This window comes from Myotis daubentonii, chromosome 1 (genome assembly GCF_963259705.1).
Source record: "Myotis daubentonii chromosome 1, mMyoDau2.1, whole genome shotgun sequence".
NCBI lineage: Eukaryota > Metazoa > Chordata > Mammalia > Chiroptera > Vespertilionidae > Myotis > Myotis daubentonii.
This window is the reverse complement of record NC_081840.1, coordinates 101,516,588-101,534,785: the sequence shown is the minus strand read 5'-3', so window position 1 is coordinate 101,534,785 and position 18,198 is coordinate 101,516,588. Positions and strand designations below refer to the sequence as shown.

The 18,198-nt window shown below is 41.7% G+C and overlaps 1 pseudogene; it reads left to right on the top strand.

Annotated features, from left to right (window-relative positions):
* Nucleotides 1–4,374: 4,374 nt before the first annotated feature.
* LOC132226125 (eukaryotic translation initiation factor 1-like) lies at nucleotides 4,375–5,223 on the top strand (annotated as a pseudogene).
* The last annotated feature ends 12,975 nt before the right edge of the window (nucleotides 5,224–18,198 follow it).

Genomic DNA, 18,198 nt, shown 5'->3' with positions numbered 1-18,198 from the left:
ATATTCCTATCCTATATGGGGTCTTCTCTGAATCAAAATCTCATGAGGTGATATAAGCTCATAAAAATTCTATTGAAAGGGGGAGATAGCACATTCAATCAAAGGCCAATCCTGGTCTTTAAGACCTTAGCCAAATTCCTAAAACAAGCTGCACAGTCACTGGGATCAGGATCCTCTGCTGTTTTAACTAAGCCATTGACTAAATAAGGCCCTTGTCTACAAGATTTGCCACCTACAAAAAAGTATGACTCAATGATTGAACAGCTTCTCTCAAAGGTCATAAAATCTAATTCGAATGATATAGCTACATTGTTAAAATCCCATGAGACTAGACATTTTTCAAAACTGGGTAAATTTCAGGCATTGTTTGTGGCCAACATTGAGCATCCTCTTCTTAAACTGAAGTATAGTTTTACAAACACTCATGAGCCATTGCTAATGGTCTAGTTACATGGTCTGGCCATTGGGACACCCAGGACAAACTAGTAAATACACATACTTTTCTGAGACATCCCTGCCCAAGGAAGTAGGTACAACAACATACTAAAAAAATCTATCCTTATTTTTCATATGTATATGCCCACAAGAAAAAGGCTACATTTAAAGAAAAAAAAACTATCTGGTATGCAAATTTCAAACAATAATGTATGTGACCAGCATCTGTACTATAGTCTTAGGTCCTTGTTCAATTCCATCCACCATAAAGGAATAGGATGTCTAATAAGGAATTCATTTAAAAGGCACATAAACCACTCTTGCTCATCAAGCCCATTCTAGTTGCCTTCTAAGCCAGACAATTTAAAAACAATTTCTAGAGGGCTTGTTGGTCCAACTTTCCCCAGTTGTTTATCAGTTATAAGCTGTCATACCCACCCCTTCTGCACTGGTTGCACTCCAAAGCAGTTTGGAATTAAGGGAGTATAGGTAAGATTATTTCAACAACAATAATATATTCTTGTTGGAAGCCACCCATTGTCTTCACTATCAGAGAAATGTAAACAAGGAGCCCGGAATGCTGGTGAACTTTGAGCCCTGGCAGGGCCAGAGCTATGCACCGATTATTTAGTCCAGACAATGGTGGCTCAAGCAATTTCCTGACCAAATAGTCTCAGAGTAATTCTTTCTAATACTTACTGACCTTTAAGATAGTCTGTCTGTTACCACAATTACCTGCCTCACTAAGGGCTAGATGTGTATCCAAAATTGAATAAAAGGTTGGCAAGGTCTGGGCATGGGTAGAAGTTCTCCCCCTTGCATTGGGCTTTCCTCCTGGCCCCCAATATTTCCAAATTATTATTTCTTGTCTTGTCTCTGTCATTTGTCCCTTCTCCAGATCCAAAAACCTAAACCATGCAAGATTTGGGTCATCACATCTGAACCATGCAGGACATGGGTCATCACATATTCCCCTTCTTTTTCACCCCATTTTGACCTCACTGCATCACAAGAGAAGAGATCTCACTTATGTTATTTATCAGTAGAACCCAATGCAAAGAAGAGTACCTGGCATATGAAGATGACAAAAAGATTTAATGATTTATTTTAGTGAACAAATGAATAAGTCTAATAGATAATCATCTTATCTATGGAGAAAAAAATGGCCACACTTTCTCTTTTGTACAGATTTTTGCTTTATAACAAACAATTAGTATTGGGGGGAAAGTTTTAAAAAAAGGGGATTTAGAAAGAACTAGGTTGGATGTGTAACTCTTTAAAATAACCAATAAATCATTTACATTTTCATTTCTAAAAGGTGTGGATTTGAATGGTATAAATCATTTAAGAAAAGCTAATAATGAGTAGGGTGTGCAACACTACATTATTAATAACAATTGTGTTTTATTAAATATTTTTGACTCATTCCCAAGCCAAAATAAATTACTAAATTTGGAAAGTGCAAAAAAAAAGTACTTTATTGTAAGTAATACCATGTGTCTGCTCAGGTGGAATCTCCTTACTTCGCTCCCATCCACTCTCTGAAGGTTTGGGAGACTTTTCCAAAGTATTTCATAAATTCTATTAGAATCTAAAAATAATATTATGCTATGTTCTTAATAGTTTGTATTTTGATTATATTATTGCATTGAGGGCAAGAACCATATAGTTGTCATCCTTATACTTGCCATATTATCTACCACAGTCCCTTGCACAGTATAGACATTCAGCCCACATTTCCTTATTTGAATTAAATTGAGTTGAAATGAATTTAAATACTCTTTCTCCTGAACTAAGGGAACATTATATCAATTAACATTTCTGGAGAAAATCCACTTATGGAAGAATTCTTTGATATCCATTCAACAATCCTTTTCTGCTCCTGATGCCCTATATTCCCCATTGTTCTCAGTCTGTTAGTCCCCTTCCAAACCTTCCTCCATTCTTCCACTTCCCATTATCACTCTTGACTGTGACTTTTCAGCCAGGTAGAATGGGGACTGGAAAGATTAGTAACTCATAGTAACACTATCACAATCATTTTTCAAGATTTTCCCAAAAGTTCATGGAAAGGAACTGAGATGGCCTTACTATGTCTTCATAGAGACTGAAAAATCCCTTTAAAATAGTTTTGTTTAAACCTTTCTTACTTTATGAGATTCACAAATATATATAGTCTATCAGATTCATTACAAGCAACTAAATGTTCAATATTAAAACAACTTATATGAAGAGTTATCGCTTCATATTCTTCAAGGTGATAAAAAAATTATTGGCTCTCTTATATCTTATCAAATATTCATAATACTGACAATACATACTCATAATGTTAAGAAATACATGACAAGAAATCTACCTACAATAAGTTTGCAAAGCAACTAATAAGCCAATATCTAATTTTTTCTTGAGATATTAAACACATATACTTTAATAATTATAAATAACCAAAAGACATTAAAATGGATCTTTTAAAAACCTCTGGCTATTAGTTATTACATTTATTACTTAATTCTTATTTATTCACCTGGATCTGTAACTTATAAATATTAAAAGTAATGAACATGGAAAACAGTATCATAATTACCAGGTCACAGGGGGTGATGGGGCAGATGGAGGAAGAAATAGGGGGTATAAATGGTGATGGATGAAGGCTTGACGTGGGGTGGTGAACACACAATACAGTGTACAAATGATGTGCTGTAGACTTGTGCACCTGAAATCTTTATAACTTTGTTAACCAGGGTCACCCCAATAAATTCAATAAAATTTTAAAAGATCTAAGAAAATCCCTACAGATAAATTTTTTAAAAATAGTAAAGAAGCAGATACATACATACTTCTAGGTAATTCTTCCCTCTTTTCTGTATGACAATAAAAGCCAAAATTTTACATATAAAGCTATGTATAGTTAAGGAATAAGTGCTTCATGTACACTGAATTTGAATTCTCAATAATTCAAGTCAGTGACTAAAAGGAAACAATGACACACTTTATTATCACTAGATAGGTACCTAACTCTTACTGACAGAGTTTGCTGATGCATTAATATATCTTGCTCAGGCTTTTGGTTTCTTAATGGATTTCAGTTTAAGCAGTGAGTCTGTTTAATCACAATATGTTAAACAGACTCACTAGTGAAAACTATAGGATTTAACTGGATGAATCAATTAATTCAGTTATGTTCATGATAATGTGTGTATGTATATGTATATGTATGTATATGTATATGTGTATGTACATATATAAACATATATGAAATGATTTAACAATACACTGTTATATATTGAGGTCATGCCTCCGAATGATGATAATTACTTCAAAATAAGGGTCAGTTTCTCACTATCTACAAATTTAATCCTAGTTTTCGGGGGGGGAGGGGCTGTACACTAGCTCCGATCCTTAATTTAAATTTTTCATTTAAAATTTTTGATTTTTACAGCATCTAACATCATCAATCAAAGAGTACAATATTGTAAGGAAAGATATGAATCAAAATGTTTATGATACTAAATTTAGAGTGAATATGTTTTACCAATTAGCTATGTACACTGATAAGGATTAGAAAAAAATATATTTTAAAAATATGTTACCTGTTTTCAATCGAGCTTCTATTGTGGACAGTTGAGATCTGTGATAAAGATAATACTAAATTCAAATATAACAAATATGTACATAATATGTTATATTAAATCTCTTTTAAAATACCATTCAAAACAGTTTTATAATATGTCAGTAGGTAAGATTAAGGTATTAAAAAGTGCTCAGTGAGCCCCCGCTGGCACTCAGCAACCTCTCTATTGAGCCTCCTCACTTCCTAATGCTTCAATACAGAGCCCCCCCTTCTCTCTCTTTCTCTCTCTCTCTCTCTCTCTCTCTCTCTCTCTCTCTCTCTCTCAGCAGCCTTCCCTGGGCAGTTACCACAGAGGGAAAGGAATGTATATGCCTGCTATCCAGAAACACCATTCTTTTCACCCCTTTGCTGACGCACATAAGGGTGATGTTCTGCTTCCTGCTAGCACTGAGGACTATCCTCCATTATAAAGAGGTAATATGCAAACTGACCATCACACCCTTGCACAAGATGGCTGCCCCATGTGGTCAAAGATGGCTGGCAGGGGAGGGCAGTTGGGGCAACCGGGCTGGCAGGGGAGGGCAGTTAGGGGCAATCAGGATGGCAGGGGAGGGCAGTTGGGGGTGACTGGGTCAGCAGGGGAGGGCAGTTGGGGACAAGTGGGCCAGCAGGGGAGGGCAGTTAGGAGCAATCATGCTGGCAGGGGAACAGTTAGGCATCAATCAGACTGGCAGAGGAGTAGTAGGGGGTGATCAGACTGGCAGGCAGAAGTGGTTAGGGGCAATCAGGCAAGCAGGCAGGTGAGTGGTTGGGAGCCAGCAGTCCTGGATTGTGAGAGGGATGTCCAACTGCCAGATGACCAGAAGTTGGACATCCCCTGAAGGGCCCCAGATTGGAGAGGGTGCAGGCTGGCCTGAGGGACATCCCCCACCCAGTGCACAAATTTCGTGCACCGGGCCTCTAATATCCATATAAGAATTCAACAGAGAAATTACAGGAAGACCCTTAGTACTGTCCAAGGCATCACTGATGATATGATAAAAAGAAACTAGTGAAGGTGTTTAAGAAGAAATTTGTCTGCAATGGTACTGTAATTGAGCATTCTAGAATATGGAGAAGTGATTCAGCTACAGGGTGACCAGCATAAGAACAAAGGCCAGTTCCTTATAGAAATTGGACTGGCTAAGGACGACCAGTTGAATGTTTGTGGGTTTTAAGTGCTTTTGACTCGCTAAAACTTAAGTGAGGATTTCCTTGCAATGAGTAGGGTTTCCCTCTGTCCCTTGTAACAACTTTAAAAATCTCACAGCTTGTATAATGTAACCATTAAGGTCTGCTTTTCACTTGGACTAGTGTAACTCCTTCATTTGATAAGTGAAAAGAGCTGTGCTGTTTAGTCTTGAAATCCTTCATTTAAACAGAGGTCAAGCAGTATGCACCTGATAGTGTCCAGCCTGAACCAAAGCAATAGGTGATGTTTCAGCCAAACTTAAAGCCCCAAGATCACAGACGGCTCTCTCTGGCCAGAGGAAGGAGCTTTTGGCCAGAGATAGCCCTCAATGAAGCTGAAATTGGTAAGATAGCAAGGGCATCTGTACTATTAGAGGGAGCCTTTGGTACTCAAAGATTTCCAACCTGAACAGGTAGTGGAGTTTAGAGTAGCCACCTTTCCTCTATTGAGGTAATAGGACATCTAGCTTGCCACCAAGACCCTTTTAACCAGTCATATCCTAGCTAATTGATGTCCAAACACCAGAATGTGAGGCCAATCTTCTATCAGAATTAAACTTTGGGCAAGTAGACAAATTTTAAACTTATGTGTCAGTCATACAGCCAGCTGTAGAGCTTGCAACTTACTCATAACAGTTGCCCAATGCCATGTGAAACAACAAACGTATTTTGGGAGTGTTTTTCCCTTCAAAAAACAAAACAAAACTCCCTTCAGTTTTAATGTAATGTATTTAAACCCTTATTTAAATAAAATTTGTTTTCAGAAACCAAAAGAAGGTATCAAAAGGTAAAAAATTATCATATGTATCATTAAAAGAGACATTGTAAAAGAAGATCTACTACCAATATTATACTTCTAAATGAAAGCAAAAAAGGGTTTTATACTACAGTAAAAATTATTTTAAACATCATTTACACAATTATTTAATCTCTTTAATATTCTTTTTGAAGCATTTAGACTTCAAATGCCAATAGTATACCAATATGGTAGTACTTTTTCAATTTACAAGTTTTTAAATTATGTTGAGAATGCATGCTCAACATATGCTTATTTGGTGTGTGATCAAAAATATCAGGAAACTAGTGACCTCAAGAGTGTTATTTTAAATATAGTTGTCTACTAAATAGATGCTGCTCCAAAGAGGACATACAGATGGACAAGTGACATATTAAAAAATGCTCAAAGTCACTAATCATCTGAGAGATGTAAATCAAAATGACTATGAGGTATCACCTCACACCTGTCAGAATGGCTACCATCAACAAATCAACAAATAACAAGTGCTGGTGAGGATGTGGAGAAAAGGGACTGCTAGTACACTGCTGGTGGGAATGCATACTGGTGCAACCATTATGGAAAACAGTATGAGTTTCCTCAAAAAATTAAATACAGAACTGCTATTTGACCCAGTGGTCCCAGTTCTAGGAATATATCCTAAGAAACACAAAACACCAATCATAAAGAATGTATGCACCTCTATGTTCATACAAGCACAGTTTACAATAGCTAAGATCTGGAAACACCCCAAGTGCCATTGGTAGATGAGTGGATAAAAAAGCTGTGGTACATTTATGCCATGGAATACTATGCAGCAGTAAAAAAGAAGAATATCTTACCGTTGAGACAGCAAGGAAGGACCTAGATAGTATCGTGCTGAGTGAAATAAGTCAGTAAGAGAATGAAAAGTACCATATGATTGCACTCATATGTGGAATCTAAGTAACAAAATAAACTGATGAACGGAGTGGATCCAAAGACATGGAAGCATGGAACACAGTGCAGAATCTCAGAGACAAGGTGAGAGAGGGTGGGTGGGTTGGAGGTAATCAACCAAAGACCTTGTATGCATATATGCATAACACATGGACACAGACAATAGGGTGCTGAAGGCCTCAGGTGACAGTGGGTGGGGGGAGTGGGCTGGAGGGGGTCAATGGGGGAAAAAGGGGGAACATATCCATTTACACTGAGTGGCCAGATTATTATGACCACCTGACATTTGTAGGCAAATTAGCCATACACTGCATCATATGGGATATGGAAGCTGAAGGCCTGTTCGAACACCTTTGCTGTCTGCAGTTACCAAGATAAAACGTCTCCAGTTCACACAGGAACACAAGGATTGGACAGTCGAGCATTGGAAAAAAGTCATGTGGTCTGATGAATCACGTTTCAGTTGCATCATGCAGATGGCAGAGTAAGAATTTGGCGGAAACATCATAAAAGCATGCACCCCACATGCATGAGTACAACCCTTCAAGCTGGTGGGGGCAGTGTTATGGTTTGGGGAATGTTTTCCTGGCATTATTTGGGCCCTTTAATTCATGTGGAACAACGTCTGAATAGCACAACATACCTAAGTATCATTGCTGATCAGGATCATCCTATCATGTTGACGTCGTATCCCAATGGAAATGGCTTCTTCCAACAAGACAATGCACCATGCTACGGTGCTCCTATTGTGCAGGAGTGCTTTCAAGAACATGAGGGAGACATTACCTTGCTTAGGTGGCCGCCAAAATCACCAGATCTCAATCCAATTGAGCATTTGTGGGATGAAGTTAAAAGAGCCACCAGGCAGCTGGTTCCACAACCATCAAATCTCACAGAACTGGACAGTGCTATTCATCAGGCATGGTGTCAGATTCCTCGCATCACCTTTCAACATCTCGTGGAGTCAATGCCAAGAAGAATTGCCGCAGTATTGAAGGCAAAAGGTGGCTCAATGAAGTACTGATGGGGTGGTCATAATAATCTGGCCACTCAGTGCATATAAAAAGCCAGTGACCGGAATGCCATAACGACCAGAACAACCAGTCACTATGACACCCACTGCAGCCAGCAAAACTGCCCAATTTGGAGTGGGGCCAGCCCACCAACCTCCTGCAGCTCTTGCTCCCAGCTGGCCCCATCCCTGATTGGTCCCCCCCACCCCAATGGTGGGGCCAGCCAGCCAACCTCTTGCAACCCCTCCTCCTAGCCGGCCCTGCCCGCAATGGGCCTCCACCACCCCGATCGGCCCACAGCCCCTCCCCATGGCCAGTCCCATCCCTGATCACCCCCACTACACCAATAGGGGGTGGGGCCATCCAGCCAACCTCCTTCAGCCCCTCCCCCACTCAGCCCTACCCCAGATCGGCTCCCCCCACTGATCAGTGCAGGGATGGCCAGCTAACCCACCACCTGCAGCCCCTCCCCCCAGCTGGCCCCACCCTCAATCAGCCCTATATACACCATTCAGGGGCATGGCTGGCTGGCCAATCGCCCACAGACCCTCCAGCTGGCCTGGGCCTGATCCAGCCCCCATCAGGGTGGGCTGGCCAGCCAACCTTCTGCCATCTCCTCCTCCTGACAGGCCAGGCCCCAATCTTCCCTAATTTGGTCCGGGCTGGCCAGACCCTACCTGTGCACGAATTCATGCACCAGACCACAAGTTTTATATATATAACTAGAGGCTGATGCACAAATTTGTGCACGGGGGCGGGGGGTGGGGGTGGGGGTGGAGTCCCCTCAGCCCAGCCTGCACTCTCCCCAGTCCGGGACCCCTTGGGGTATGTCTGACTGCCAGTATAGGCCAAACCCCAGGGATTGGGCCTAAACCGGCAATTGGATTTCCTTTCATAATCCTGAACCACTGGCTCCTAACCACTCACCTGCCTGCTGGCCTGATTGCCCCTAACTGCCCCACCCCCTGCCGGCCTGGTTGCCCCTAACTTGCCTCTGCCTGCCAGCCTGGTCGCCCCTCACTGCCTCCCATGACAGCCTCGTTGCCCCACACAGCCTGCTGTTCAGTCATTTGGTCATCCCTCACTGCCCCCTCTGCTGGCCTGGTCAACCCACACAGCCTGCTGTTCTGTCCACTGGTTGTTTCGGTCATCACGGTCACTGCCTTTTTGTATATATAAATTGTCTAAACACAATGACCTTTATCTGAAATAAATATAAAATTTTAAAGGAGTATGATTTCATTAATAACTTACATCTTGGAAAGATACTTTCCTATAGCATAAATGTTAATTCTCGATTTTCATCTCAGGTCTGAATTTTGTATAACTGCATTTATTTTATACAGAGATTATCTGGCTATATCCTTACTCAACTGTAGCAAAGGTTTCTAAATGCTCACAAAACTAATTTTCTTTTATTCTTTTTCACACCACTAGCCTACATTTCTAAGTCTCTCCTGCAGTTAAAGTGATAAAATAAGATAATGTGGACCATTTCCAGCCTTAGCAATGAAAATGACTCGTTTGTTGTGTCTCTTCAAGAAAAAGGCTTCACCTGGCCCCCAATACCTTCTAAATTAAAAAAAAAAAAAAGTGACTCATGTTTGGTCTTCCATTTTCTTTTCTGTTAGCTGCATGTCTATACCCAGCATGGGCAAGGAAGTTTTGCTGAGCTGTAAGATAGCAATGGCTCCACATGCCAGGATACATGAATGATCTTGTAAAACAGGATTCCTGACACAAACAATATCCCTAAACTTCCTGGGACTATTTATATGAGGAAATAAACTTGCATTATGTGTGAGCCATTACACATTTTGGGCCTATTTGTCACAAAAGTCAGCCTATATATTAACTAATATATCACCACTATTTTTTTTTAAATATATTTTATTGATTTTTTACAGAGAGGAAGGGAGAGAGATAGAGAGTTAGAAACATCGATGAGAGAGAAACATCGATCAGCTGCTTCCTGCACACCCCCTACTGGGGATGTGCCCGCAACCAAGGTACATGCCCTTGACCGGAATCGAACCTGGGACCTTTCAGTCCGCAGGCCGACGCTCTATCCACTGAGCCAAACCGGTTTCGGCCACCACTATTTTTTTAATTTTAATTTTTATATATTTACTTCTTAAATTAAGTCTTTATTGTTCAGATTATTACAGTTGTTCCTCTTTTTTCCCCCCAAAGCTCCCCTCTACCCAGTTCCCAACCCACCCTCTGCCTTTAACCCCCCCCCCCCACTGTCCTCATCCATAGGTGTACAATTTTTGTCCAGTCTCTTCCCGCACCCCCAACACACCTTTCCCCCCACCGAGAATAGTTAGTCCACTCCCTTTCTATGTCCCTGAATCTATTATATTCACCAGTTTATTCTGTTCTTCAGATTATATATTCACTTGATTTTTAGATTCACTTGTTGATAGATGTGTATTTGTTGTTCATCATTTGTATCTTTGTCTTTTTCTTCTTCCTCTTCTTAAAGGATACCTTTCAGCATTCCATACAATACTGGTTTGGTGGTGATGAACTCCTTTAGCTTTTTCTTATCTGTGAAGCTCTTTATCTGACCTTCAATTCTGAATGATAGCTTTGCTGGGTAAAGTAATCTTGGTTGTAGGTTCTTGGCATTCATCACTTTGAATATTTCTTGCCACTCCCTCTGGCCTGCAAAGTTTCTGTTGAGAAATCAGCTGACAGTCGTATGTGTACTCCCTTGTAGGTAACTGACTTTCTTTCTCTTGCTGCTTTTAAGATTCTCTCTTTGTCTTTTGCTCTTGGTATTTTAATTATGATGTGTCTTGGTGTGGTCCTCTTTGGATTCCTTTTGTTTAGGGTTCTCTGCACTTCCTGGACTTGTAAGTCTATTTCTTTCACCAGGTAGGGGAAGATTTCTGTCATTATTTCTTCAAATAGGTTTTAAATATCTTGCTCTCTCTCTTCTTCTGTCAGTCCCATAATGCAGAAGTTGGTACGCTTGAAGTTGTCCCAGAGGTTCCTTACACTATCTTCATATTTTTGGATTCTTTTTTCTTTTTGTTTTTCTGGATGGGTGTTTTTTGCTTCTTTGTATTTCAAATCTTTGACTTGATTCTTGCGATCCTCTAGTCTGCTGTTGAGTTTCTGTATAATATTCTTTATTTCAGTCAGTGTATGCTTAATTTATAGTTGGTCCTTTGTCATAACCTCGAGGGTCTCACTAGATTTCTTGAGGGTCTCACTAAATTTTTTGGCGGTTTCTAGAAAATTCTTGAAAAACCTTATAAGTGTGGTTTTTAACGCTATATCCAGTTGTTTGCTTTCCTCCATTTCTGTCATTTGTGACCTCTTTCTTTGTCTTCGAATTTTTTATGCTTCGCTGTGTTGATAGAGTGGCTTTCTGTGCTAGGTGTCCTATAGGGCCCAGTGGCTCAGCCTCCCCAATTACCTGAGGTGGACACTCTTGGTGCACCCCTTTGTGGTCTTTGTGCACAGTCTTGTTGTTGTTAAGCCTTGATTGTTGTAGGTAACACTGGGAGGGATTGACCTCCAGGCCAATTGGCTGTGAGAATCAGCTGTGTCTGCAGTGGGAGAACTTCTGTTCTGTAGACACCCCTCCAGGACAAGACTTGCTTCAGTGGGGCTTTGGTGCTCACTGAGTCTGCCCACTGAGTGTGTCCCTTATGGATCTGTGGAGTTGTATTCTGGTACACTGGCTCTTGGATCCTAAGGAGGTGCTAATTTAGCCTCTGCCTGAGGGTACCCAGCAGGAGCTATGGAGAGATCTGCAGATTCCTCTTCTTTGTTTGGGGTTTGGAGGTGCCCAGATGAGGCCCAGCTGTGAAGCAATGCAAGCTGCTGTGGGGCCTTGGGCCTTCTTTTGGAAGTCTGGGTCTCTCTCTGACCCAGCTTCAGTTAGGTAATTTTCAGACTGCAAAGGGCCAGGCCTTTCATATGCAAAAGCCTCTGCACACAGCTTGGGTGGGGTGGGGCTTCAGGGGATCAACAGGGCAGAGCAAGCAGCTATGGCTGCTCCTCAGTTCTACCCTAAGAAGCCCTGTGTCTCAGTGTCCTGGTAATTGCTGCAAGCACCACTGGGAGAAAGCCGCCCTTGAGTTTTGACTGATGCCAGACAGTCCAGTTTCTCCCCGTATGAGTCTGGGTCCCCAGAGACTCACCCAGAACTGGAGTTCAGAGCAGTCGGGAGCTTGAGACTCCCTCCTGATTGAAAAATACAACCATGTCCTCAGTTGCCAGCCCTTTCCACGTGCACCTCCATACCACTGCACTTTATTGCGCACCTCTTCTGAGCCTCAGTATGCTTTTCTCTTTCCTTCTAGTTGTAGAATTTCCACTCAGCCAGCCTTCCTGTGTTTCTGGTAGATGTCCATTTTGTCTTTTAGTTGTAATTTTGAAGTGGTTTTGTGAGGCAGCAATTTCCAGTGCTTACCTATGCTGCCATCTTGGTTTTCTCTCCTAGCACCACTATTTTTCACATGGCTTATTTAAATAACTAGGACAGAGCTAAATGATGATGTAATCTAACATTCACATAGTGTTTCACAATATACAAAATCAGTTAATATATATTATTTATTGAACTTTAACAGCGTTTTTAGAAAGTATTATCCTCTTCCATTAATTGTTTTATAGAAAATTATGTATAGTTCCTGATAATAGATATATAGGTCTTACCATAAAAAAATAAAAGAATTACTCCAGTAGAAAAGTTTATAAACAGGCACACAAAACATATGCTGCCAATAAGAGACCCACTTATAATAAAAAGACATATACAGACTGAAAGTAAAGAGATGGAAAAAGATTATTTCATGCAAATACAAGCAAAAGAAAGATGGGTAACAACAATACTTTTATCTGACAAAAATCACCTTCAAATAAAGACTATAGTGGACGAGAACCTTTCAGTTTCAGCAATTGGATCCTGAGAAACACTACAGTAAAGAAGACTGGGATCTTAAGCCAGCCAAAGGAACACTTCACTTTTTCATTTTTATTTTATTTCTTTGTTATTTTTTTTCCTTTGTTTTCCTGTTTTTGTTTGTTGCTTTATTTTCTATTTCTTTTCACATTATTTTTCCATCACTTTATTTTACTTTATTTTTATTTGCTATTTTTATACCATTTTTGAAATCAAATTTTTTATAAATTTCTTATTATTTTATCTCGTTCTCTTTTATCCACCCATCCCCTTTCTACTTCCTCTATACTGAACTGAAACCCTCCCCATATTCATCCAACTCTTAACCTTATCTTCTATATTCTAGCTCAGCATCTACAGACTCTGCCCCCACCCTCATTGCTGGGGGTTTGGTGTTTGTATTTTTTTTTCTTTTTCTTTTTTCTTTAATATTGTTATTATTATTATTATTATTATTATTATTATTATTATTTGTTTGTTTATGCATTGGTTCTGTGGTGTTTTCCCCATATATATATAATCTACCTTTCTTCCTTCTTCTTTTCTCTCTTATCTTTTTCACTCTCTTTGATATCATTTATGCTCTCTTTTCTCACCCCTAATTCTCTTTTCTCAGGTGGCCACTTATAGTAGGGTTATTGTTGTCGTGAGTACAGTCATGCTTTGGTCCCTTTGTGTTGTATCTTGTCGAGGTGAATTTTATCCTGTCTGGTCAGGTGCTAGAGAGTGAGCCTCATAACCAGTCACCTGGAGAGGAAACTCCATCCGCAAAAGGGTCAATAACACCCCAGATCTAACTACAGAGGCAGAAAGAAGGTGGCAGTGAGGGAGAGAGCGTGAGTCAGTGAAGAACCAAAAGAGGAGTGTGTGGTCATGTGGAATGTGTGTGTGTGTGTGTGTCACAGATAGATCCCGCAGGGCCTTCAGGGTCAGGCTAAATGGGCTTGCCTAACTAGGCAGCCTCTGCTACCGTGTAAGAAGTTCCAGGAGGCCGGCTCGTCCTCAGAAGCCTAGTGTTTTTAAGGGGAGAGCTGCTTTAACTGGGGGCCAGGCCTTACCCCCCGCCCTCAGATAACACCTGGGACTCTACACCCCTGCCAGGGACCTGCTACTTCGGCTGTGGTCCCATGGTCAACGAGTCTCCAGCCACCCTGGGCACAGGTTCCTGTGAGTTCTGAAGCATGCTCCCCTCTGACCAGCCCAATGCCTTAGCCTGGGGCACTGCAACCACGCAAGCAACAGACACGTGAGCAGCCCAATCCTGTCCAAGGAGCAGCAGCCCCACGAGCAGCCTGCCCCAGGCCTAAGAGCAGAAACTTCACGTGGCCCACCCCTCGACAAGGATCAGCAGTTGTCAGCTGTGTGACCGGCCCGCTCCCTCATCTGAGGAGCAGCAACCACATGAGCAGCCTGCCCTGTCTGAGGAGCAGCAGCCACATGAGCAGCCTGCCCACGATTGAGAAGCGGCAGCCGCATGCAGCCCGCCCCCATCCGAGGAGCAGCAGCTGCACAGCCCATACCCTCCTCCTATCTGAGGAGCAGTAGTTGTGCGAGAAACCTGACCCCATTCAAGGAGCAGCAGCTGCACGAGCAGCCTTCCCCTATACGAGGAGTAGCAGCGGTGTAAGCGCCCATACCCATATGAGGAAAGCATAGCCACAAGCAGCCCACTCCCATTCAAGGAGCAGTAGCCGCCCGAGCAGCCTCCCCCAGTCTGAGGAGCAGCAGCCAAACGAGCAGACAACCCATGTCTGAAAAGCGGCAGCCCTGCGCAGTCCACACTGGTCTGAGGAGCAGCAGACACACGCACCCTGCACCTGTCAGACGAGCACCAGCTGGGTGAGCAGCCAGCTCCCATCCAAGGAGCAGCAGACACACATGCAGCTCGCTCCCACCTGAAAAGAAGCAGCCGCGCAAGCAGCCCATCCCCCGTCCGAGGAGCAGCAGCCACACAAGGAGACAGCCCCCATACAAGGAGCAGCAACCACATGAACAGAAAGACCAACCACATCTGAAGAGCAGCAGCCCTGCACAGCCGACACTGGTCCAAGGAGCAGCAGCCCACGCAGCCTGCACCTGTCCAATGAGCAACAGCTGGGTGAGCATCCCACCCCCATCTGAGGAGCAGCAGCCACATGTGCAGCTCACTCCCACCCAAGGAGCAGCAACCACGCAAGAAGCCCATCGTCCATCTGAGGAGCAGCAGCTGCACAAGCAGCCTGCACCCGTACAAGGAGCAATAGCCCTGTAAGCAATCTGCCCCTGTCCAAAAAGCAGCAGCCTCACAAGCAGCCCACCCCATCTGAGGAACAGCAGCAGCATGCATCCAGTCCGATCCAAGCAGCAGCAGCCATGTGAGCAGTCCGCGCCCATCTGAGGAGCAGAAGCCTTGTGAACAGCCTGCTCCTGTCCAAGGAGCAGCAACCACACTCAGCCCGCCCCACCTGAAGAGAAGCAGCCTCATGATCAGCCCACCCCTGTTAAGGAACAGCAGAGGGGCAAGCAGACTCACCTACCAGCCAGAGGAGACACCACTTCTGCAAACAGCACCCACCAGAGGAGCTGCTGCCAACTGAGGAGCAGCCACTACTGCGACCACTTGAGGGGCAACTGCAGCCCGAGGAACCACTACCACCCAAGGAACAGCCCCTGCACAACTCAACATCTAGATCAGTTGGTGAGACCAAAAATGGGTAGACAAAAAAAACCCCAAAGGAAAGAAAAGGATGGATAACAAGAAAAGTGGCTAAGTGAAACAGAGGACTGCAAAATGTCAGGAAAAAAAATTCAGAATAAGGGTCCTAGAGTGCATAAACCAGATGGATGAAAAAATCAACAACTTATGTAAGAATCAAGAAGAAATGAAGAGTGGTATAGCTGCAATAAAAAACACCATGGAAACTTTCAAAAGTAGACTAGGAGAAGGAGAGGACCGGATTAGCGAATTAGAAGACAGAGAAGCAAAATACACCCAAACTGAAATGCAATTGGGGGAAAAAAAATTAAAGGACAGAAGGAGAGCCTAAGGGAGCTATGGGACAACATGAAATGAAGCAACATATGAAGAATAGGGGTGCCAGACCAACAGGAAGAGGAACAAGGATGAGAAAAACTATTCAAAGAAATATTGTCCGAAAACTTCCCTGAGGTGGGGAAGAAAAAAGTCACACAAGCTCAGAGAGTCCCAAACAAGATGAACCCAAAAAGACCCACACCAAGACACATCATAATTACCACGGCAAATGTTCAGGACAAAGAGAGAATCTTAAAGGCTGCAAGAGAGAGACGGAAAATTACATACAAGGGATCTCCCATTAGATTATCAAATGATTTCTCAACAGAAACACATCAGGCCAGAAAAGAATGGACAGAAAATTACAAAGTGATGCAAAGCAAAGGACTGAATCCAAGAATACTCTATCCAGCAAGGCTATGATTCAAAATTGAAGGGGAAATAAGAAGCTTCACAAACAAAGGCTAAGGGAGTTTATCACCACCAAGCCAGCAATGCACAAAATGCTAAAGGGACTGGTGTAAAAAGAAGAAATAAAAAGCTAAGAAAGAACACAGGCACAAAAAATAGAAATGGCTACAAACAAGTACCCTTCAATAATAATTTTAAATGTAAATGGACTAAATGCTCCAATAAAAAGACATTGAGTGGCTGAATGCATAAAAAACATGACCCATATATATGCTATCTACAAGAGACCCACCTCATTAGAAGGGACTCACAAAGACTGAAAGTGAAGGGATGGAAAAATGTCTTCAGGCAAATGGAAATGAAAAAAAAGCTGGGGTAGCAATACTTCTTTTGGACAAAATAGACCTCAAACTGAAGGCCATAACAAGACATAAGGAAGGCCACTTCATAGTATTAAAGGGATAGATACAACAAGAGGATATAACCCTGATAAACATATATGCACCCAATGTAGGAGCACCCAAATACATAAAAAAAAAAAAACTTCCTGGGAGATATCAAGGGAGAGATCGACAACAATACAATCATAGTAGGGGACTTTAATACACCACTGACATCACTGGATACATTCTCTAGACAAAAAATCAGCAAAAAAAAGCAAGCCTAAATGACTCACTAGATCAAATGGACTTAATTGACATTTCACACAAAAGCCACGGAATATACATTCTTCTCAAGTGCAAATGGGACATCCTCAAAAATAGACAACATATTGGGTCACAAGCAAAGTTTTCTGAAATTCAAGAAGATTGAAATCATATCAAGCATTTTCTCAGGCCACAACGGCATAATATTAGAAATAAACTACAATAAAAACAACCCAAAAAATTCAAACACTTGGAAGCTGAGAAGCATGCTATTAAACAATGATTGGGTTATCAAAGAGATCAAAGAAGAAATTAAAATCAGCCTGGAAACTAATGACAATAAAAGCACAATAATCCAAAATCTATGGGACATAATGAAAGCAGTCCTGAAAGGAAAGTTTATAGCTCTACAGGCCTACCTCAAAAACAAGAAAAAATGGTAATAAATCATCTAACTCTACAACACAAATAATTAGAAAGAGAGCAATAAGAAAAGCCTACAGTATGCAGAAGGAAGGAGATAATAAAGATCAGAGCAGAAATGAATGGCATAGAGACCAAAAAAAACAACACACAAGACCAATGAAACAAAGAGCTGGTTCTTTGAAAGGAAAAACAAGATTGATGAACCTCTAGCCAGGCTCACCAAGAAGTAAAGAGAGAGGACCCAAATAAACAAAATCAGAAATGATAGAGGTGAAATAACAACAGACCCCACAGAAATACAAAGGATTGTTAGAAAATAATATGAACAACTCTACTACAACAAACTAGACAACCTGGAGGAAATGGACATATTTCCTAGAAAAATACAACCTTCCAAAACTCAATCAGGAAGAATCTACAAATTTCAATAGGCCAATAACTATGGAAGAAATTGAAGCAGTCATCAAAAAGCTTCCAGCAAACAAAAGCCCAGGGCCAGACGGCTTCACAGGGGAGTTTTACCATACATTCAAGGAAGAACTAAAACCTATTCTCCTCAGACTACTACAAAAAATCCAAGAGGAAGGAACACTTCCAAGATCATTCCATGAAGCCAGCATCACCCTAATACCAAAACCAGGTAAAGACAACACAATGAAAGAGAATTACAGGCCAATATCCCTCATGAATATAGATGCCAAAATCCTCAACAAAATCTTAGCAAATCAGATCCAGCAGTACATCAGAAAGATCATACACCATGACCAAGTAGGATTTATCCCAGGGATGCAAGGATGGTACAATATCTACAAAT